The 23,616-nt window shown below is 33.5% G+C and overlaps 1 protein-coding gene across 2 annotated transcripts in view; it reads right to left on the bottom strand.

Moving 5' to 3' along the window:
* The window catches only part of KLHL1 (kelch like family member 1), a 425,106-nt gene that overhangs the window by 192,852 nt on the left and 208,638 nt on the right, over positions 1–23,616 (bottom strand). The gene's annotated exons all lie outside the window — the stretch shown is intronic.

Genomic DNA, 23,616 nt, shown 5'->3' with positions numbered 1-23,616 from the left:
TGCTCAATTCACTATAGCCAGATTGTGGAACCAACCTAGATGCCCTTCAGTTGATGAATGGATAAAGAAACTGTGGCATATATATATATATACAATGGAATATTTCTCCGCCATGAAGAATGATAAAATTATGGCATTTGCAGGCAAATGGATGAAATTGGAGAATATCATGCTAAGTGAGATAAGCCAATCTCAAAAAACTAAAGGACGAATGGTCTCGCTGATAAGCGGATGAGGACATATAATGGGGGGAAGGAGGTGTTAGCATTAGGGTTAGGGTTAGGTTTAGGGTTAGGGATAAGGAGGGTGGTAAGAATGGAGGAAGGAAGTACTGTATAGAGGGAAAAGAGGGGTGGGAGGGGTGGGGGGTAGGGAAAAAATAACAGCATGAATGAAACAACATTGCCCTATGTAAACTTATGATTTTTAATTCAAAAGAAAATTATAAAAAAACAAAAACAAAAACAAAAAGCAACTTCCTAATATAATTCATAATAAAAAATCTAATTTTATTTGGTTTAATATAAGCCACCATTTCTATTATGCTCTATTAATCTTGTAGTATGTTCATATTGGGGGTAGTTTATAAATTCTAGTCAATATCTTATACCTTCTATGTGATATCCACATGGAGAGCTTCAACAACAATACACACATAACAGCAAGCTTCTACCTATCAAGGAAAAGATAATTTATAGTAGAAGCTCTAGCATATTTAAAAAATGACCCATGTGATATAAGCCAGTAAGTACTATTCTTTAGGCCATTCCTAATTTTAATCTCTCAATTTCCTAATGGTTTTTGCTTTTAACTATTTACTGATGAAGCCTTTGTGTGTGTGTGTGTGTGTATATATATTTAATGTTTCAATGTATCTGTTGATATATTTATATCAATTTTAAAAATAGCTTTTTAATGGCTTTTTATTCATATATAAAATATTTACATATATATAAAATATTTACAGAGATCTGACTCCCAGGAACTGGCAGTAGGTCATGGGAGACTGTTTCAGAGAGCCTAAGAGTAAGTGGCCCTGTGTGGGAGTAGCTTACCATCTGGGGATATGCTAGTTCCCTAAACAGATGGCTTCCCTAACTCCACCCCATCCTGTTTCTCACAGAATAAGCCCCTCCTGGTATTTGCTCCTTTACCTGTGTAACTATAATAAAGGTGAAGGTGGGGGTCTCCATTTTGTTGGAGGCCAGATCTGATATGGGTGATCAGCCACACCCACTCCCATGTGAAGAATATTGACTCTTGTGTGTTTATTAACTAGATAAATTTATTGGTGATTAATTGATTTATCACAGCACCATCCTCGAATAATTAATCCTTCCCTCATCCACACTGGATTGGACATGGCTGAAACTCCTGCAACAATCTTTTAAAACATGAGTATCATACAATATGGTAATAGAGATTTGTAAGAAACTTCATAGAGAAAGTCTTAAGTAATAATTAGAAGGGAAAATGAGGTTGAAAGAGGGAATATGATACACATTCAGAATAAACAATATAATCACATTGTCTTCATAACAAATTAAAACAAGTATTAGAAAAAAGACAGATCCAAGAATAAAATCTTGAACTTGAAACTTTCAGGTTCCATTTTACCAAAATGCACAGGGCCATGGTAGATGGTAAAGCATATACTTTAATGCCTACAATTAAGATATATGAGAAATGAGAAATAAGGACACATTAGGTAATTTTGTTTACATTAACAGTTCTATATGACCTTTGGATTATTACAAACACTAAGAAATGATAAGGCAAATATAAGTTCAATACCAAGTGACTTTTTCATACTTCTTGTGAGTTATACACCTTCCCCCAATTAATATGCCAAATCCCTAAGACCACTGTGATAATAATGCATTTAAGAAAAAAAATGAGGATAAACAGCATGGTAAATGTGGGGTCTTAATTCAATATGATCCATATTCTCATAAGAAAAAAAGGATCTCCCCGCCCCCATCCTTCACTGTACAGAGGAAAGGCCATGTGAAATCATAGTGAGAAGTGACTGTCTGTAAGCTAGGGTCAAGAGTTCTCATCAGTAACTAAATTTACCAGCACTTTGATAATGTTATCTTTTAGCTTCCAAAACTGAGAAAACTAATTTCTATTGTTTAAGACATCAGTCTAAGGCATTTTGTGCTGGAGCACAAGCAGACTAATATGCTTGGTTTACAACAATAATCTGAGCAAATGTGTAACATATTTCACTCACATTTTATTCTATTTTCTGCTACCCTTGAAGATTACAGTCCAGTTTTGCATTTAATTCTAAAATGCTTTATAACATTCTTGTGACATTTCTTAAAGACCTGCTAGTCGATTTATGATTTCTTATTTCTTAGAATTATGCAGCTGTGATGTCATTTTCTGTATGCTGTAATTATTCATTGTGTGTGTGTGTGTGTGTGTGCATGTGCGTTTGTATTTCTCTATATTTTCAAATCAATCCTCAGTGATGGGACATCTAGTAATTATGGGACATTTAGCAATTATATTTTAATTAGGGAAATCAAAGTATTAGGAAACATTCTAAACCCTAGTCTCAGCCTAGGAAGTAAACAAAAGAAAGCTATAAATGTGAAGGATACTGGTGCCAGGAAGTGAGGAAATAGATATTGGAAGGATTTACAGACAGAAATAAAATGTTAAATACCAAAAATGTAGTTCTGAGGGGTGACAAACCTTGCATTTTTCATCTTGGGTAAAAATCTCTCCCAATCTGCAAGGTTGTTTTTTTATATGAAGTTATAATACCTTTCTTTCTTTCTTCTTTTTTGTACCAGGAATTGAACCCGGGGGTGCTTAACCAGGGAGCAACTTCCCCAGCCCTTTTTTATGTGTTATTTGGGGACAAGTTCTCGCTAAGTTGCTTAGGGCTTTGCTAAATTGAGGCTGGCTTTGAACTTGCAATCCTCCTGCTTCAGCCTTCCTAGTAGCTAGGATTATACGTATGTACCTTGTCATGTTTTAAAGAACCTTATTTATAAATAGTCTTTCATATTGTGAAAGTATAGAATAAATTAATTGCTTTTCTTTTCGTTGTTTCAATTCTCACTTTGACAATACAAATAGTCATGTTCAGTGTGTGTACTTAATAATGCAAAAATCAACTCACACATTGTAATTCTTCCAACATAAGAAATACCTCTCCAAAGCACTTTCTTTCAGAACGCCTTTATTTGAATGTTTTGTACTCATTTTAACCTAAAAATTAGTGATGACACCTTCTCACTAATATTTTAAGGGTTTCTTTAAGTTGATGTTCTCTTATTTTTATTTAGTACTGTCTTAAAAATTTCCTTATACTTTCCACATGGCAAACAATTAGCTGTTATTTTTTGGTGGTATCTTTCAAAGCCTTGAAAAGCTCAAATTGCATTTTATGTCATTAGGTTCATAAAAACTATTTGCAACAAAATTAAATATTTTTAGATTTGTCTCAGAGGACAAAGTTATGAAACAATAAAGTATGACCCTCAATCAAGGTTACTCTGAAAAATAATGCTTTTTCTGAAATATTTTAATTCATCTTCCTATTATACTTTGGGGATTTTACAAAAGCAAAGAAGAAACACAACATTGTGATTGTGCTAAAATGATCCTGATCATAACAAGAAGTAAAATAATGTAACTTCTGTTCTTCTATGAAAAAACTTTGAGTCTTGTATAGATATCTATACAACTACACATACAGATATGCATCTACATACATATGAGAAAAATCAAAAGACTAAAATTTCTGCAAAATCTACAAAATAAATTTTTAAAAGGAAAAATTAAAACTGGTTTTTGATATTGTCACTGTGAAGTTATCCTTCATTTGTGTCATGTATTTTTCTCAATATTTGATATGGCTCAAAATAAAAACAAGTTAAATTTTTTAAATACAGATAATGGTTTGATTAAAAATTCTGTACCCAAAAGATAAACACTAATAAAGTTTGGAATAATCTGTTTAAAATGTAATTATCAAAGACATTAATAAGCAACTTTATTTTCAAAATTCCTCTCTATTACAAAATAAAGCCATTTTTTAGGTGCCTAGTATGTAGAAATATTGGAGATAAGATCTTGAAGAACTTACCAAACATTATAACTAGACACAGACATCAAAATAATCTAAATAAAATATGGCCCGCTCTAAAGTGGTAAATAATGTGCTATGAGAACACTGAAGGAAAGCACCAATCTCTGGAAATGGGTAGAGGTGTGCAAGCAAGTTTCAGAAAAGTCTATCTTGGGTTGAATGCTCAGTGATGAACCTGGCAATCAAATATGTGCATGTCTCACTCAGTATGAGGATTATGGTATGGAAGTAGACATAGAAAATATTTAAAAATCTGTGTTCATTTCTACGAGTAGTTTAATAACTACAAGAAAGAAAGCTTCAACAGAGAATATTATACACATTGCTGAGAATTTGGTATAATACATATGGGTATACAACATATGCATTTCAAAGCCACAGAACATTGCAATTAAATTTGTGTTTTGAAAAATTTACTCTGGAGGTTGTGAAGAATGGATATAGGTAGGGGAATTTGTTAATGAACTTAAAGAGTTAATAGGGAGTCCATTAGAATATATGATAAGGACTAAATCTAATGGTCAGATTAATACAAAGAAGAGATTTAAAACTATTTAAATTTGCACATTAAAAAAAAATAAAAATATTCATGAAAAATGAAGCAAAAGAATAACTTAAGAAAGAATAACTTTAGAAAGAATAACATATTTCTACACTATGTTGCTGGACATGGGATTAGGACAATCCTTCTGGTCTCCCAAAAATCTGACCAGTCTGATTAATTGGTATTTATTATTTAAATAGATCTTTACTTTGTATTTCAGGCATAATCTATTTATCTGCCTATCTTATACAGATTTTATCAGATATTGAAACTAACAAGCATTAACATGAATGAATATTAGCATGAGGTGAAATATAATGGTCTGGATAAAATTCCACCTTTCATTTTTATAATAGATGAGTATTATAAGTGACAACTCACTGAGACCAGATTTAAGGTGTTCTTTGTGCTTAAATATTCATCACTCACTAAATTTTTACTTCATATTTGCCATCTCATATTCTTAACCCGCTTTTGAAAAGACTACAGCACTTATGCTGAATTGTAGCAAATTGGGAAGTTGTTTAATGGTTTGGAAAAGCCTCACAGCTGACTGAATAGAGAATAACACACTCATTATTATTTATGACTCTATTTCCAGGTCTTTATAGGTCAGCTTATTGAATTCACTGAATATGTTGCTTTTTCAGCTTAGTAAAACCAAAGTTGCAGGCTACTTTACAGTAGACAAGCTAATAGAAAAACATTAAAATTCTTTAAATATAATAATGCATTAACACACTTAGGATATTTACTCCAAATGAAAAACTCATAGGTTATGAAACTTTACGAATTCTATAATATTAAAAAGAATGTATCCACAAAAGAAAATGATTCCCTAATGTTTCTCTGGATTATTCTTTCCATGAGTCTTTAATACACATTAAAGGTTTCTTTAGAAAAACAGGGATTCCAGGAGTTAGGGTTGAGTTATGTGTTAGTTTTTTCATCAAGATATTTGAGAGACATTACTATAATAATTTATATTGTAAACTTTAAAAAGGGGGATATGGTCTGATGGTTTTTAGATTTATAAATATGAAACTTTTCTTGAAGAATATCTTCAAATAATATTTGCACAGAGATATAGCCCTGGGAAGTGCTAACCTACAGCCAATCATTGAAAATCTTTTGGAGACCAAATATAGAGGTAATAGACTTCAATCATACAAAACGCAGCATGTTTTTGTTTTTTTCTAAGTAATTTATAATTTAAGCATCAGCATTTGACATTAGCCTATGGGGAACACAGTCTATTTGGCTTCAAATATCCCATATTTAATCCTTACACATATGTTCAAAGTGTATCTAATCTGCAAAAACATTGAACAATATAGAACTCTATGCTATTTAAAGTACCAAAAGGAAAGAAATAAAAAAAAATGTAAAAATAAGAAAATTGGATGGTTTTGATAATCAACTTTAAGTGTATTTTGACAAAAAAAAAATTTTACAAGTAGTATTCTCCTTAATTCTCTTTCTATAATACTAGCTTTTCAGTAATTTAATATTTTATAAAACAGCAATATGTGTATAAAATATTTTAGGAGAAAATTTGCAGAAAGACCTTAGCATTAATATAGAATATTTGAATTGTTACATAAAAAATAAAAAAAATTTATTGAAAAAACTAAGTCATTTAAATATACATTTAAAATGTAATTGATAGTTGAAAGTATAAACATAGTAATACTGATTTTCATTATTGATGCAATAAAATATATTTAAAGATTATGTAAAGAAACAATAAATTACATGGATATAGATTTACTACATGATGGTTATAATGAATGTTAAGAGGTTCAGTAAATAATATTTAGTCATAAGTTTCAAGAAAACATGAATATTTAAATATTACCTAAATTTTCAGGAAATTTTTTCTTCTGATCATAACTAATTTAAGCTTTGTAGTTTAAATAATCCAGCTTTCTATTTGAAATATAATCTTAAAAGTTCATGTATTCATCATATATGTTGTTTCTACTTTGGGTATCAGGATGAGAGCTTCTACTTCTATATCTTCTAAATGCCAAGACATAAGAGTCAAATGATTATTTCATTTGTTTGAAAGCTTATTCCCATAGGGGGAAAATAATTCTTGTTGGAGATTTAGGTTCTCTAAATTTCATTTCACATGTATCAATGAGTTATTAAATTTAAAGTAGCATCTAAAATAGACTTTTAATTCTCAGCATCTCAAAATTTGCCTAAAAATATCTTTATGGGGATGGATATGAAAGTCTTTTCTGGAATAAAAATCTATGAAAGTAAGCAAGGTAGAGATATATTTTAATAGAGCATCATGTACTCAAGCATATATTTTTAAATATGAAAAGATAAATTCTAAAGTGGGCAGAATAAGTTTGGCAAAGAAACTAGCATTAGATATAAAATATTGGAGTAAATATAACTTTGAATAAACAATGGTCAAAGAATCACACTAATATTTCATAAAGTACATCAACAGAATAGAAAAACAGGGAAAAACATAGCGCATCCACTAAATGAATTCTATTAACTAAATTAATGGAAGTCTACCAAAAATTTCTGCTAACAGCAAACCCTGAATTATTTTCCAGAATCTAAAACTGAGCATATGAAAAATAATTGAAAATTTTCTCAATTTTTAAGAGTATTGAATTAGAAAATTTTTGTATGTGTGAATAATATTAAATTAATATGTATGCTACTTAATGATTGGAATATGAATTTATATGATACTCAGCACAATATTCTAAGATAATTTTTCTTTATTTGAAAACTATCAGTCTTTTAAACTATTATAAAAGTGAATACGGATCATTTAAATATTTTCTTCGCCAGCTGATGCTTCCTTAAACTTTATCAGTAGGGTGTGCCGAAGAGACATTGTATGAGGAAATATTTTGTTTTCTGGTTTACATATGCCCACTTTCCAGGTCCCTATAGTAAATGTAATTTCTTCATTACCTTTCATCTGTGCTAGGTGGCTAGTATCACTTATCTGATTCCTTCTCAGCTGATTCTGTAGTACTGTCTGTGGTGGGACACAGGTGGGAAGCATTCTCAAAGTTCTAGGGGTTAGGTTTCCAGCAAGTTCTGCCATTGCACCAATCACCATAGTGACCTCTGCTATCCAGTGAGCTGTGGCTCTTCTGGATTCAAGGTTTGGATATTAGTGGTGATGGTGGGGGCTCTTCGTTGGGTGCTTAATTCTTGGTCCTGTCGGTAGTAACTGCTCCTTATTTTTGTGATTACTCTGGTTAGTAACTGCTCCTTATTTTTGTGATTACTGTATTCTTTGGCATCATGTTAAGTTCTTACTTTCCAGTCCTTCCTTATTCCACATGGTTGCTCATGGTAGTTTATATAAGCATACCCTGTTCAAATTTTAAAGTGTGTTTGTATATGTATATACTTTTTTCCTTACTGAATTTAGCTAACTAATTCCAGTCACCTATAGAAAAAAAAATTTTCATTTCAGTTTTAAATTCTCTGCATTTACTCTTAAATTCTAGTCTCCCACTCTTCTTTGGTTCCATTTCACAAAAGAGAATTTGGGCAAAGTTGGCAATGAACTTTATGTTGTTAAATACAAAAGGCAATTATTAAGTCTCATCCTATTTGACATTTCAGCAGCATTTGATATCTTTGATTGCTCACTCCACTGAGATGGTTCTTATTTGAAATCCCAGGACATCAAGCTCTTTTGGTTTTTATTCTATTTGATTAGCTGTATAATATCAAATAATTTGTTTTTTCTTATTTCTTATTTGCTCTGGTTGAATATTCTAGAATTTCATTTTTTCCTCTTATCTAACTATGCTCACTTCTTTGGTGATGCCATCTCATGTCACATCTTTAAATTGTATTTATGTGCTAACTGCTTCCTGATTTTTTAAAAGTTAATTTTCTTTTCTTTTCTTTTTTCTTTTTTTCTGGTTCCAGGGATTAAACCCAGAGGCACTTAACCACTGAGTCACATCCCTGGTCCTCGATATGTTTTATTTGAGAATGGGTCTTGCTAAATTACCTAGGACCTCAATAAATTGCTAAATCTGGCTCGGGAGCTGCAACTTCATGCAGGCTAACTGCTTCTTGATTTATATCTCCTTGCTACTTGTTAAACCACCTGAAAGATGTATTTGATTGCCCTCTTAGCGTTTACACTTAAACTATTAAGTTTCTTTACCAGATAATTCAGCTTCCTCAAATCCTAAATTAAAATCATTGGTAAAGAAGGTCCAATGACTTAAGTTTCATTTGTTTTATTGCAATATTTCATAATGTTCCTTAGTTCATCTACATATTATTATATCCTTTTAAATTTCATGATTCTATATAACAAACAATTAAAAATAATTTCCCTTTAATGTTTAAAATAGAAAAATAATTGTTCTTGTACTGGGTGTCCTCTTGGACATTGAGAGCTTGTCTGGAATTTCCAGCAAGGGAGCATAACTAATCATACATCTTTGATATCTTTGACTGAAGAATGGTCTTCCTTATCAGGGAAGGTGGTCTTCTTTGATCCAAAGCACAGGTTAAGGAAAGATGTACATGGAGTGGTGAGAGAGGAAGGGGAACCTGTCTAGCCAGCAGATCAGTCGAGTCAACCTTGGCCATCGATGAGATGGTGGATGTCACAGCAAGATTTCCCTCATTCCTGTGTAGTCTCTTGGTAAATGCAATCTATAATATTTTAAAAATATGTATGAAAACACTTAGGAACAAATTTAATTTCTTTTGTTTTTTGGAGTAAACTTTGTTTTTCTGATAAAATGTCACAAAATTTTCATGTAGCAAGTCTTTAAATATATCATGGCCATAGATATCAGATGAATGTTGATAAATTTATGCTTCACAAATTTATCTAACAGAGGAACAAATGGGATATTATATTCTATGCATATTTGCTTTTGCAATGTCCATTCAATAAAGAAATTTTAGTAAATTCAGAATCAATATGCTCCAATCCTTGCTTATGACAATGTTCTCAGTGTTCTCTATTAGATCCTTTGTAATACCATCACAAAGACTTACACCACAATGCAGACAAATCAAATATCAACAAATAGTTAAAATAAATGTATCAAAAATTCTCTTACTGCCTAAAATAAACTTCTTATTTGTCTATTCAGCAAGATTTGATTTCAACTGAATTCAACTATGCCAGCATCTTTGTGAGCAAGACTTGTTTTTTTACTTTTCTTCTTTTGGTATTGGGGATTGAACTCAGGGGTAGTCAACCACTGAGCCATACCCCCAGTCCTTTTTATTTATTTATTTATTTATTTATTTTTAATTTTGGAACAGGATCTCCCTGTTACTTAGAGCCTTGTTAAATTGCTGAGCCTGACTTTGAACTTGAAATCCTCTTGCCTGAGCATTCTGAGCCACTTGGATTATAGGCATACACCACAGCACCCAAATGTGAGCAAGAAAGTTTGTTGTTCTAAAAAATATTACTTGAAGAAAGTTATGAAAGAAAACTGAACTAAGCAATACAATACAGCAGGAAGAATTTAAAGTTAAACATACTTAATGAGAAAGGTTCAGCTAGGTTGGAACAGAGAACAAATAGAGGGGTGTGGTGGGCAGTTGGTTCCAGCAAGAGGGAATATGTTATCAATAACATTAGGTTTGTCAAAGTATACTCCGATGAAGTAAATAAAACAATTGTTATATGTGATCTGTAGGTCATGCATCTTCCTTAAGTGGTTGGCCTTTTGTAGACAACCTAGTTTCAAATGGAGTAACTAGGCAAATAGAATAAAAACAAAACATTCCCCAAGGCATGACACTCCTTTTAGCCCCAAAGATTAGCTGATAAAAATGGAAGGAATAATCCTGGCTTCCTTAAGATATTGAAAGATGTCCAATTTGGCTGGAGAACTGTGAGAAATAATAAAAAATGAGGTCAGGGGAGTGAAGCTTTGGATAAATGATGTAGAGTCTTATAGGATAGAGATATTAGCAATTTATCCTAAATGCATAAATCTTAACTTTGAAATCTATTCATACTGAAAACATTCTGCATGGTGTTATATTGAAAATTATTGCAGTGGTTACATTATTAAATATTATTCCTACATAAAAGTAAGAACAAAAGTTCAGAAGCTGGGCTGGGGATATAGCTCAGTTGGCAGAGTGCTTACCTTACAAGCAAAAGGCCCTGAGTTCAATCCCCAGTACCACACACACACACAAAAAAAAAGTTCAGAAACTATTACAATAGTATAGGATAGATATGGTAGGGATGTAAAGATGATTATAGACAAACAAACAAAAAATAAACCCTCTCCCCCCAAAAAAGAACAAACAACAAAAAGAACACATTTGGGACATGGTTTGGAGAAGAATCAAAGTACTTGTTTAGAGACTGAATGTTAAAAACAATGTGAATAGAAAAATAAAGCTAAAATTTAGGGCTTAGCAACTGGTTGATTGGTGTAATGGTTAATCTGAATTGTCAATTTGATGGGATTAAGAGATGCCTAAAATTAGAGCCTGCTGGGGGTGTAAATAAGCTTGATTTTAAGAATGAGTGGTGAGGGAGAGCCTCTCGACGCAGAGCCAACCATAGGTCCCCAAACCAGCGGGGACATCCGATACACAAGCGGCTTCTGGGACCAGGGCTGGGCAGCCGGAGACCTCTCCAGGCAGCATTGTCCCCCTCCAGCTGCAGGCTTTTTCCACGGAGCGATCCAAGATGGCGGACTAGAGGGTGACTGCATCTCCAGTCGCCCCAGAACCCAGGATTCAAGAAGGGGAGGCATTGAGGGACTCGGACTAAGATAGAACCACAGGGTGAGTCTCCCCCACCCAGCGAAGCTCAGCTGGGTGGCAGGCCAGGATTCGAGTGGCTTATTAGAGTAGGACAGGGCAGATAGCGTCTCCCCCAGGCAGCTCTGTGCAGTCTGGCGGTGGGCTCCTCCCACAGGGACAGATCCTCCAGCCTCTCGGAACAGGCCCCCCAGTGAGAGCCCTTCTGCACAGAAACAGCAAGGCCAGCTCCAGCCCGCCCCGCTGCCAGCTCTGGCCCACCCGCAGGTTGCTTCAGTGACCAGCACAGGGCGCCAGGGACTTCCCCAAGCAGCCCAGCCTCCCTCCAGCCGGAAATGCCTCTCTAGGCTAGCTTCTCGGGGCAAACCGCCCAGTGAGAGCCTGTCTATACAGAGTCAGCCACAAGTCCCCAAGCCAGTGGAGACCTCCGACCTACAACCAGCCTCTGGGACCAGGGCTGGGCAACAAGAGACCTCTCCAGGTCTCTCTCCCTGGAACCAGTAGCAGGCTAGGGGCAGCGTTCTTCGGAAGCACTGCATTATCAAATTCATCCAAGACTTCTGGCTACTGAAGTCTGGTAGGTGATATACTGGAAATCTACAGGGTCACTATAAGCCAGTAGAGGAAATCTACAATATCACAGAGTCCCATTGACATCTGACCAATATGAGAAAACAAGGGAAGAAAATGTCCGAAACAAACCTAGATACTATATCAATAAAACCCAATGACAGCACAGCAGAAGAAATGTCCAAAAGGGAGTTCAGAATGTACATAATTAAAACAATCAGGGAAGCAAACGAGGAGATGAAAGAATAAATGCAGGCATTAAATGAACGCACTAATCAACAGTTAAAAGAGCAAATAAGGGAAGCAAAAGAGCATTTCAATAAAGAGTTAGAGATACTGGAAAAAAAAAACAAATGGAAATCCTTGAAATGAAGGAAACAATAAACCAAGTTAAAAACACCATAGAAAGCATAAACAATAGGATAGATCACCTGGAAGACAGAACCTCAGATATTGAAGACAAAATATTTAATCTTGAAAACAAGGTTGACCAAACAGAGAAGATGGTAAGAAATCATGAACAGAATCTACAAGAATTATGGGATATCATGAAGAGGCCAAATTTAAGAATTATTGGGATTGAGGAAGGCTCAGAGAAACAAACCAAAGGAATGAACAATCTATGCAATGAAATAATATCAGAAAATTTTCCAAATCTGAAGAATGAAATGGAAAACCAAGTACAAGAGGCTTATAGGACTCCAAATATGCAAAATTACAACAGACCTACACCAAGGCACATTATAATGAAAATACCTAACATTCAAAATAAAGACAGAATTTTAAAGGCCGCGAGAGAAAAGAATCAGATTACATTCAGGGGGAAACCAATAAGAATATCAGCAGATTTTTCAGTCCAGACCCTAAAAGCTAGAAGGGCCTGGAACAACATTGACTAAGCCCTGAAAGAAAATGGATGCCAACCAAGAATTTTATACCCAGCAAAACTTACTTTCAGATTTGACGATGAGATAAAATCCTTCCATGATAAACAAAAGCTAAAGGAATTTACTAAAAGAAAGCCGACATTACAGAACATTCTCAGCAAAATATTCCATGAGGAAGAGTTGAAAAACAACAATGTAAATCAGCAACGGGAGGAACTAGCCTAAAGGAATAGCCAAATAAAGGAGAAACCAAATCATGTCAAAAAACAAAAATGAGTCCAAGGACTAGGAATACAAATCATATCACAATAATAACCCTGAATGTTAATGGCCTGAACTCATCAATCAAAAGACATAGACTGGCAGATTGGATTAAAAAGAAAAATCCAACAATATGCTGCCTGCAAGAGACCCATCTCATAGAAAGAGATACCCATAGACTAAAGGTGAAAGGATGGGAAAAAGCATACCATGCACACGGACACAGCAAAAAAGCTGGAGTATCCATCCTCATTTCAGATAATGTGGACTTCAAGCCAAAACTAGTCAGAAGGAATAAAGAAGGACATTACATACTGCTTAAGGGAAGCATAAATCAGCAAGACATAACAATCATGAATATCTATGCCCCGAACATTGGCTCATCCATGTACATCAAACAAATCCTTCTCAATTCCAGAAATCAAATAGACCACAACACAATAATACTAGGTGATTTTAACACACCTGTCTCACTGCTGGATAGATCGTCCAAACAAAAATTGAAAAAAGAAACCATAGATCTCAATAACACAATCAAAAATTTAGACTTAACTGACTTATATAGAATATACCATGCAACAAAGAACGAATACACTTTCTTCTCAGCAGCACATGGATCCTTCTGTAAATTAGACCATGTTGTATGCCACAAAGCTACTGTTAGCAAATACAAGAAGATAGAGATACTACCTTGTATTCTATCAGCTCATAATGGACTGAAATTAGAAATAAATGACAGAATAAAAAACAGAAACTTCTCCAATACTTGGAGATAAATAATACACTATTATATGATGAATGGATAACAGAAGACATCAGGAGGGAAATTAAAAAATTCTTAGAAGTAAATGAGAACAAAGACACATCATATCAAAATCTCTGTGACACTATGAAAGCAGTACTGAGAGGAAGATTTATTTCATGGGGCGCATTCAAAAAAAGAAGTAGAAATCAACAAATAAACGACTTAACACTACAGCTCAAAGCCCTAGAAAAAGAAGAGCAGACCAACACCAAAAGTAGTAGAAGACAGGAAATAGTTAAAATCAGAGCCAAAATCAACGAAATTGAAACAAAAGAAACAATCGGAAAAATTAACAAAATAAATAGTTGGTTCTTTGAAAAAATAAACAAAATTGATACACCCTTAGCCACGCTAACAAAGAGAAAGAGGGAGAAAACTCAAATTACTAAAATTCGGAATGAACAAGGAAATATCACAACAGACACGAGGGAAATACAAAACATAATTAGAAGCTATTTTGAAAATCTATACTCCAACAAAAAAGGAAAACCTCGAAGACATCAAGTTTCTAGAGACATATGAATTACCTAAACTGAACGAGGAAGACATACACAACTTAAATAAATCAATTTCAAGTAATGAAATAGAAGAGATCATCAAAAGCCTACCAACAAAGAAAAGTCCAGGGCCTAATGGGTTCTCAGCCGAGTTCTACAAAACCTTTAAAAAGAGCTCATTCCAATACTTCTCAAAGTATTCCATAAAATAGAGGAGGAGGGAACCCTCCCAAACTCATTCTATGAAGCCAATATCACCCTGATACCTAAACCAGAAAGAGACTCATCAAGGAAAGAAAATTTCAGACCAATATCCTTAATGAACATCGACGCAAAAATTCTCAACAAAATTTTAGCAAATCGTATACAAAAATATATTAAAAAGATAGTGCACCACGATCAAGTAGGTTTTACCCCAGGGATGCAAGGTTGGTTCAACATCAGGAAATCAATAAATGTCATTCACCATATCAACAGACTAAAAGTTAAGAATCACATGATTATTTTAATAGATGCAGAAAAAGCATTCGATAAAATACAGCATCCCTTCATGCTCAAAACACTAGAATAAACTGGGGTAGTGGGAACATTCCTTAATATTGTGAAGGACATCTAGGCTAAGCCCATGGCTAATATCATTCTAAATGGTGAAAAACTGAAAGCATTCCCCCTAAAAACTGGAACAAGGCAGGGATGCCCTCTTTCACCACTTCTATTCAATATCGTCCTTGAAACTCTAGCCAGAGCAATTAGAAAGACCAAAGAAATTAAAGGGATACGAATTGGAAAAGAGGAACTCAATCTATCCCTGTTCGCCGATGACATGATTATATATTTAGAGGAACCTGGAAATTCCACCAGAAAACTCTCAGAACTCATAAGTGAATTCAGGAAAATAGCAGGTTACAAGATCAATGCTCATAAATCCAATGCATACTTATACATAAGTGATGAATCTTCAGAAAGAGAAATTAGGAAAGCTACCCCATTCACAATAGCATCAAAAAAAATAAAATACTTGGGAATCAATCTCACAAAAGAGGTGAAAGACCTCTACAATGAGAACTACAGAACACTAAAGAAAGAAATTAATGAAAACCTTAGAAGATGGAAATATCTCCCATGTTCATGGATAAGAAGAATTAATATTGTCAAAGTGGCCATACTACCAAAAGTGCTATACAGATTCAATGCAATTCCAATTAAAACCCCAATGATGTACCTTACAGAAATAGAGCAAGCAATTATGAAATTCATCTGGAAGAATAAGAAACCCAGAATAGCTAAAGCAATCCTCAGTAGAAAGAGCGAAGCAGGGGGTATCGCAATACCAGATCTTCAACTCTATTAGAAAGCAATAGTAACAAAAACAGCATGGTATTGGTACCAAAATAGACAGGTAGATCAATGGTACAGAATAGAGGACATGGACACAAACCCAAATAAATACAATTTTCTCATACTAGACAAAGGTGCCAAAAATATGCAATGGAGAAAAGATAGCCTCTTCAACAAATGGTGCTGGGAGAATTGGAAAACCATATGCAACAGAATGAAATTAAACCCCTATCTCTCACCCTGAACAAAACTCAACTCAAAATGGATCAAGCCCCTCGGAATCAGGCCGGAGACCCTGCATCTTATAGAAGAAAAAGTAGGTCCAAACCTTCAACTTGTTGGCTTAGGAGCAGACTTCCTTAACAGGACTCCCATAGCCCAAGAAATAAAAGCAAGAATCAACAACTGGGATAGATTCAAACTAAAAAGCTTTCTCTCAGCAAGGGAAACTATCAGTAATGTGAAGAGAGAGCCTACAGAGTGGGAGAAAATCTTTGCCACTCATACTTCAGATAGAGTGCTACTATCCCAAATCTATAAACAACTCAAAAAACTCTACAGCAAGAATACAAATAATCCAATCAACAAGTGGGCTAAGGAAATGAACAGACACTTCACAGAAGAAGATGTACAAGCAATCAACAGATATATGAAAAAATGTTCAACATCTCTAGTAATAAGAGAAATGCAAATCAAAATTACCCTAAGATTTCATCTCACCCCAATTAGAATGGTGATTATCAAGAACGTAAGTAACAATAGGTGTTGGCGAGGATGTGGGGAAAAAGGTACACTCATACATTGCTGGTGGGGTTGCAAACTAGTGCAGCCACTCTGGAAAGCAGTATGGAGATTTCTGAGAAAGCTTGGAATGGAACCACCATTTGACCCAGCTATCCCACTCCTTGGCCTATTGCCAAAGGACTTAAAAACAGCATACTACGGAGATACAGCCACATGAATGTTCATAGCTGCTCAATTCACTATAGCCAGATTGTGGAACCAACCTAGATGCCCTTCAGTTGATGAATGGATAATGAAACTGTGGCATATATATACAATGGAACATTACTCCGCCATGAGGAATGACAAAATTATGGCATTTGCAGGCAAATGGATGAAATTGGAGGATATCATGCTAAGTGAGATAAGCCAATCTCAAAAAACTAAAGTACGAATGATCTCGCTGATAAGCCTATGAGGACATATGTGGGGGGTAGGAGGGATTAATGTTAGGGTTAGGGTTAGGTTTAGGGTTAGGAATAAGGAGGGTGATAAGAATGGAGGAAGAAAGGAATGTATAGAGTGAAAAGAGGGGTGGGAGGGGATGGGGGAAGGGAAAAAAATAACAAAATGAATCAAGCAACATTGCCCTATGTAAATTTATGATTTTTAATTAAAATGAAAAAAAATAAAAATAAAAAATAAAAGCCAATAAGAAGAAAAGAAAAAAAAAGAATGAGTGGCATGCGGGAGAGCCAACTGAAGTGGAGACCCACCCTACATGTGGTCAGCACCATCCAACACGTTGGAAACTTGCATAGAATTTTTATGGAAGAACAAGAAAGCAGCATCAGACACAAGCTGTGTTTTTTTTGAAAGAGATCTTGAGAGTGCTGCGATCACCTGAGGACATCAGACTCCAGCTCCTTCACTCTTTCAAAGAAGCTCTGCCAGTGATTCTTCAGGGAATTTCTAGGCCTTCTGTCCTGGAGTGGGGTAGCATCATGCATCCCTCTTGTTCTATGCCTTTAGCATCTTGGACTGCACAGCTATTGGTTCCTTCACCTCTCCAGTCTTTAGGCAGATATTTTGGACTATCCAGTTTCTGGTTGTGTAAGTCAATCAAATAAATATCTTTGTGTAATCATATATGTATTTGATTATACAGAACCAAAAGGATTTATATATATATATATATATATATAAATACTTTTATATATATATACCTATTTATATATACATAATTATAAATCTATGATATGTTTAAATATATACATATATATAAATTCATATATACCCTATTGGTTGTGTTCTTCTAGAGACCCCTGACTAATACAATGATCATGATATTTAATGAGAATGAGAAGAATAGTCTTGGGAATTTGTAATAACCCATTTTGTTCATATGAAGTTCTGTATTCCTATTGGATATACAATTGAACTTATTAAGTAGTTAATTGGGCAGTTGAGTGTTTTTCAGAAAAAGTTTAGGAAAAAAATGCTAAAACTTAGAATTTGTAACTAGTTTCAACATGGCATTTAAAGGTGTGAAAGTATGTGCTATTTTCAATATACAAAATATGGTGGCCTGGAGCACTGCAACATTAGAGAACAGAAAGAATTAGCGATGACAAATGATCAAGAGTGACCAGATCAGCAATACAGAAAGTTGCTAAGAAATCAAGAAAGATGAACGTGATGTGGGGAAGAAATGACAACATGAAGAGTTTTGGTCATTTTGCTTAGTGCAAAGAATTGATTGAAATGGGGTAAAGAGATAATGAGGGTTATGAACAAGTTAATTTAATAACTATAAAAGTCCATAATTTGGGGGAAATGGAACAGGGAATTGGAGCAAGTGGTAGAGAGGCATATGAGTTTTGTTTGGTTTTAAAATGTTTGAAAAAAATACAACTTTGTAAGTAGTTTGGGATTATCCAAAACAGTGAAAATTGATAAAATAGGGAAAGGATAATTGTAGTATAGGAACCTCTGTGGCAAGAGAGGTGGGTTACAAAACACAACCAGTGAGTGCAGCCCCTGAAGAGAAGCAAATCTCTTCTCCCATCAGGAGAGGCAAATACAGGCTTTCAGATTATGGTCCAGCTTCTTTATTTTTTTTGCTACACCAAGGAGAACAATGTGTGAATGGACATATCATTGCACATCTTTTACTAGATTGATACCCTGTTGGTTTAAAGCTTGTTGAAAAGAAAGAAAAGTTTTGTACTTTTGTAATGTAACTTGAACTTTGAATGTCATTGTAGGCTAAATGATCATAAATAAATAAGATTTTAGAAGCATACGTTGTCTATATTTTCATTTTCAAAAAATTGCTTTCAGATTCCTTTTAGAGAAAAGTAATCCTTTTTCATTATTGATTTTTAAGCTTTGTAGAGAGGACTATTTCTATACTAACTAGACAATGAGCGGATCAGAGGGAAATAGAACAGTGACAAAATGAAAAGATAAAAATGAATGAAAATGAATTATGCTAACTTGTTTGGATAATTCTTTTGGTCTTATTCATTTGTAAGAGTTTATAGATTTTCAATTTTTTTCCATTATAAAGATAAGATGTACAATACATTAAACATTAAAGTTTTGCAGACAAACATGGAGAACTGTTGGAATTGTCAGGGACTAGTTTGGAGAAGTAAAATTAAACAAAACATAAATTACTCAAGGATGTAACCTATTTGGTATATCTTCTACTGTGATTTATGAATTCTCTTTTTATATTGATTTGCTCTTTGTCATGTTGCTTGCATTTCATTAGATTTTTTACTTGTGGCTATAATTTTTATGGGCAATAGAGTCTCTATGTAACTGCAATCAGATCATTTGTCACTGTTCCAATGAACACAAAGGTTGGAGACCTCGCCCTTACTTCTTGTATTATTATTACTACCTTATAGACTCTTTGGGAATAAATTTAGTAGAGATTTTCAAAAAAGAATTAATTATTGTGAAGAAAAAGTAACATCTCTTTCCTAATATTAAACACTTGAGTGTCTTTATAATTTTGTTTCTTACCAGATTAAACCATATTCTTCTAAACCTAGACAATATTTTATTTTTCCATTGTAAATGTTTTTCCCATTAACTTTTGCTACAGAAAAATAAAAGTAAATGTACATGTGTACAAACATGTGTGCACGTGCACACACACACACACTCAGCTACATTATTTTAAGAATCAATAGGTTTAATAACTAAAACAATATTAGTTCTAAGATATGAAGAAAAGCCGATCTATCTGAATATTTCCAACTTTCAAAATTTTTTCTGTGAAAGATATCTCTAAATATCTCTTAACTTGATTATATGTAGAATTGTTTTCACTTTATTTTTAGAGACACATAATAGCTTTCTAAACCATTAATCAGAAAAAAATCCACCAAAATTGATATTCATGTATACTTTTTTTGTGTTTGTGGTAGTAGGATTGACTCAGAGCCTTGAGCATACTAGGAAAACTCTCCACAAATGAACTGTACTCTCTGCTTTATGTATACTTTTAAATGTATACATATAGTAAATTTATACATATAATATATATCTATGTGTATATATACATATGCATACATATATGAAACCAGAATCGGTGGAAATGAAAGTTACAGAATATTAAATATTAGTCATTATTTAAAATTACTTAAATTTCCATATTTTGGTTGTTGAAATTTTAAACATTGGGTATTCAAGAAAAATATAAAAACTATTATACAAAATTGTATTCCTCACTTATTTTAAATAATAGAGTTCTTGGACTATAGCTCAATTATCTATTTCTTTCATTTTTCATTTTCCTCTGTTACTTTCCACAGCAAAGTCAAACAATTGAATTTATTTCATTTTAAGCTATTGTATCTCAGTCGAGAATGAAATAGACATTGTTTCTGTGTCTCTTCTGAAGTTCATTTCATTTACTACTGTTCTCATATAAAATCCATATTTCTTTACTAAAATTTACATCCTCATTATATTTTCTACACCAAATTACCATAACTAATACTTCATAATGGCATGTACTCATTTATAATTAATAAAAATATCAGAACAGATTTTATCTTGTGTACCTAAGAAATACCTATATGCAGAAATATACAATAGACTAAGTAATAAAATACATTAGAATGCTAATTGTGAGTAAAGATTGAATATATATCAAAGGCTATTTGGTCAACTGCCTCATGAATATAAGACAAGATTATTTTTGTAGGCTAAATTTATTTTTTGGCACTAATAGTCTTTTATCATGTTGCCATTGTTGATGAAGCCACCATCATTGCTTTGATTGCTACCTTTTATTCTAGAATTCTTTAATGCATTTGAATATATATAATCACAGAAATACCCGGTTAGAAATGTAATTTCAGGTTACAAAGTCTAACTTTCTTCTGGAAGTTAATTTTTCGTTATATGTATTTACATTTGTCTTAAACATCTTTTTAAATAATCTTATATTTTCTGTTCTTACCCTGGTCAGTACTTTGCACTGTTTTGGCTAATGATATTGTAAACATTTCACATTGATTTTTCACATTGATTCTCTCACTCACCTGAAACTGATCATTTATATCAGCAGGAATTACTTTACAAAAGCACAAATGAATCCTTTTCTTAAGTCTCCTCATACACAGTTCAAGTACTAATTAGCCAACTATTTTTGAAAGTAATCCTTATTTCACTAGAAAAATAGAACTCTTTCTCCCTTAAATATTGTTAGTATTTAGAAATGTAATTTGTGTTTTTAATATATGAAACAGCATATGATTATATATTATAATTCATGTAAAATATATAACATTATAATTACATGTTCATGTATATATCAGTATCTATTTATATTATCTATGGAAAGAAGGAAAGAAAAAGATAGAAAAGAGGAAAGAAATTAACACTGAAATTATTATTTTAGTATTATTTAGAACTTAAAGTCGTAGTACTTTTAATATTTCTACTCTTATGTATACTGACATCTTGCTGTGGCATGTTGTCCAAATAACTTCCCCTACTATTAAATGGTTTTCAGTTTTTTATTCAATATTTCTATCATTCATCAACCATACTGTGTTTGAAATTCCATATGTAGTACACACTCTTGATGATAACCCACACAAACTCCTCAGGTGTGTGTATTTAAACACACACAGCATATGCACAGAAGTCACCTAAGGGCTGTAAAAGAGCTATGCATCATTAGTTATTGTAAGAATCATGATTCCAGGTTCAAGAAAAAATTGTTTCTGGTCATATTAATAGATTTTTATGAAGACCCTAAGACGTTTAAAAGTTCAAGTGAAAAGCTATAATCCTAGGTTCAGTTAATCTCTCTCCACCCCCTGGTTGAACACTGAGATTAGTATGAAGCTAACCAAACATAATCATTGCACTTATATTGTTAGGTAGTAGCTAGCAGTGAGCAGTGAAATGCATGGCAAGGTCACAAGTATTCTTTAAATTACTTTAGGATCTTCTTTAAACTATTTTCAAAGTAGATCAGAAAGCAAAGTTGATTGTAGAAAATAAACAGAAGCAAAAGAGGTAATGGGAAACTGTCAAAAGAAAAGGATTAATGGGACTAACTCTGTACAGGGTCCATTGATGTTGATGTGAAGCTTGGAATTATGGTTGTAGGAGTCTCCATTTGTCTGGGAAGGAAGATTCCTTTAGTAGCACAGGCTCACTCAGATAAATTCTGGAGAATAGCTAAATATTACATTTATGTCTACTGGACATTGTGGTTAGAATTACACTTCTGTAATTCCAGGATCTCATTAGGCTAAGGTGGGAAGATTGCAAATTCAAGGCTAGGCTGAGCAACTTAGTGAGACATTATCTCAAAATAAAAAATAAAAATGACTGGGGATGTGGGTCAGTGGTAGAGGGCTCCTGCGTTTAAGCCCCAGTACTTCCCTCCCACCCCCAAATAATTAACTTAAAATCTTTCTACTAGTTAGTCATGCCAAAACAAAAGATTATATTTAGATTTTTAATTTTTTTATGTTCCAATAATGTTAAAATATTGCTTCACTAAGCAAGATAAAGAATCTGAACCAGTAAGAAATAGAAGCCAATACATGACATAGCTTTAAGAACAAAATGAGACCATAGAATAACATCTCCGTTCTGATGTACAGGTGGGAACATCTCCCCATAGATGACGACAGAAGAATGGGGAAGGAGGATGTGAAAGAAAACTCATATTGTGAGAAGATAGAGCCCTGGTCACGTTCTTGGCCTCTTCTGAGATGCATCCTACTATTTCTGATAATTTTTGAGTGCCAGTTTAACTCCATGCTCCCTGCATTTCAGTAAACAAAGAGTGTAAATGGTTAGACGGTAATAGCTATGTCCTAGCATTTGTTATTGGCTAATGACCATCTACCTATCATTGGCTATCTTTGGTTAGCAGTGATCAATGGTCATTTGTGCCTTGAGAAAGGATTTAAGACTCTGCAAACACCTAGCATCAGAAGCTAGTGTGGGAGATTTGAAAAATTCCAATTCTCGTTATCACAATTTATTTTGTCCAATAATCTAAATGCATGTTTTATTTCCTAAAAAGTACAGCATTATGATAGACTCATGTAATTTGTTCAGGAAGTACCTGTATAAATTCTTTAGCTCTGTTTTTTCCTCCTTTTTTTCTCTCAATAGTCAAATAAAACACAATTATTGTTTTTTATGTGAGTCTTCATTCTTTTTCCAGTTATGGTACACAGATGTATTAAACTTTCTAATTTTAATACACGACCAAAACTTCACTTCTGTATTAGCTATTAACATTTTATTCTTGCCTATTATTTTCTTCTGATGTCCTAAGTCTCTACATTCTTAGTAATATATGTGTTAGGGAGAAATTTTGTTGATGGTTTGGATCCAGATGAAGAAAGGAATAGGTTTCCCAAAAAATACAGGCACATAAAATTTCATCCATCATTTCAGAGGGTAGATCCATTTTCAAGATTAATTTTGGATAGCCGATGAAGCCAAGTCCCTGGGTTAGAAATACTGTACAGAGATAATTTTGCAAAATTACAAATTTTAACCAAAACTTTTAATGTGAATAGATAAAACATGTTGTGATGTGTATTTCCAATATGTCT

The sequence above is a fragment of the Sciurus vulgaris genome (assembly GCF_902686455.1).
Source record: "Sciurus vulgaris genome assembly, chromosome: 4".
In the NCBI taxonomy this organism is placed as follows: Eukaryota; Metazoa; Chordata; class Mammalia; order Rodentia; family Sciuridae; genus Sciurus; species Sciurus vulgaris.
This window is presented reverse-complemented; position numbering and strand designations above follow the sequence as displayed.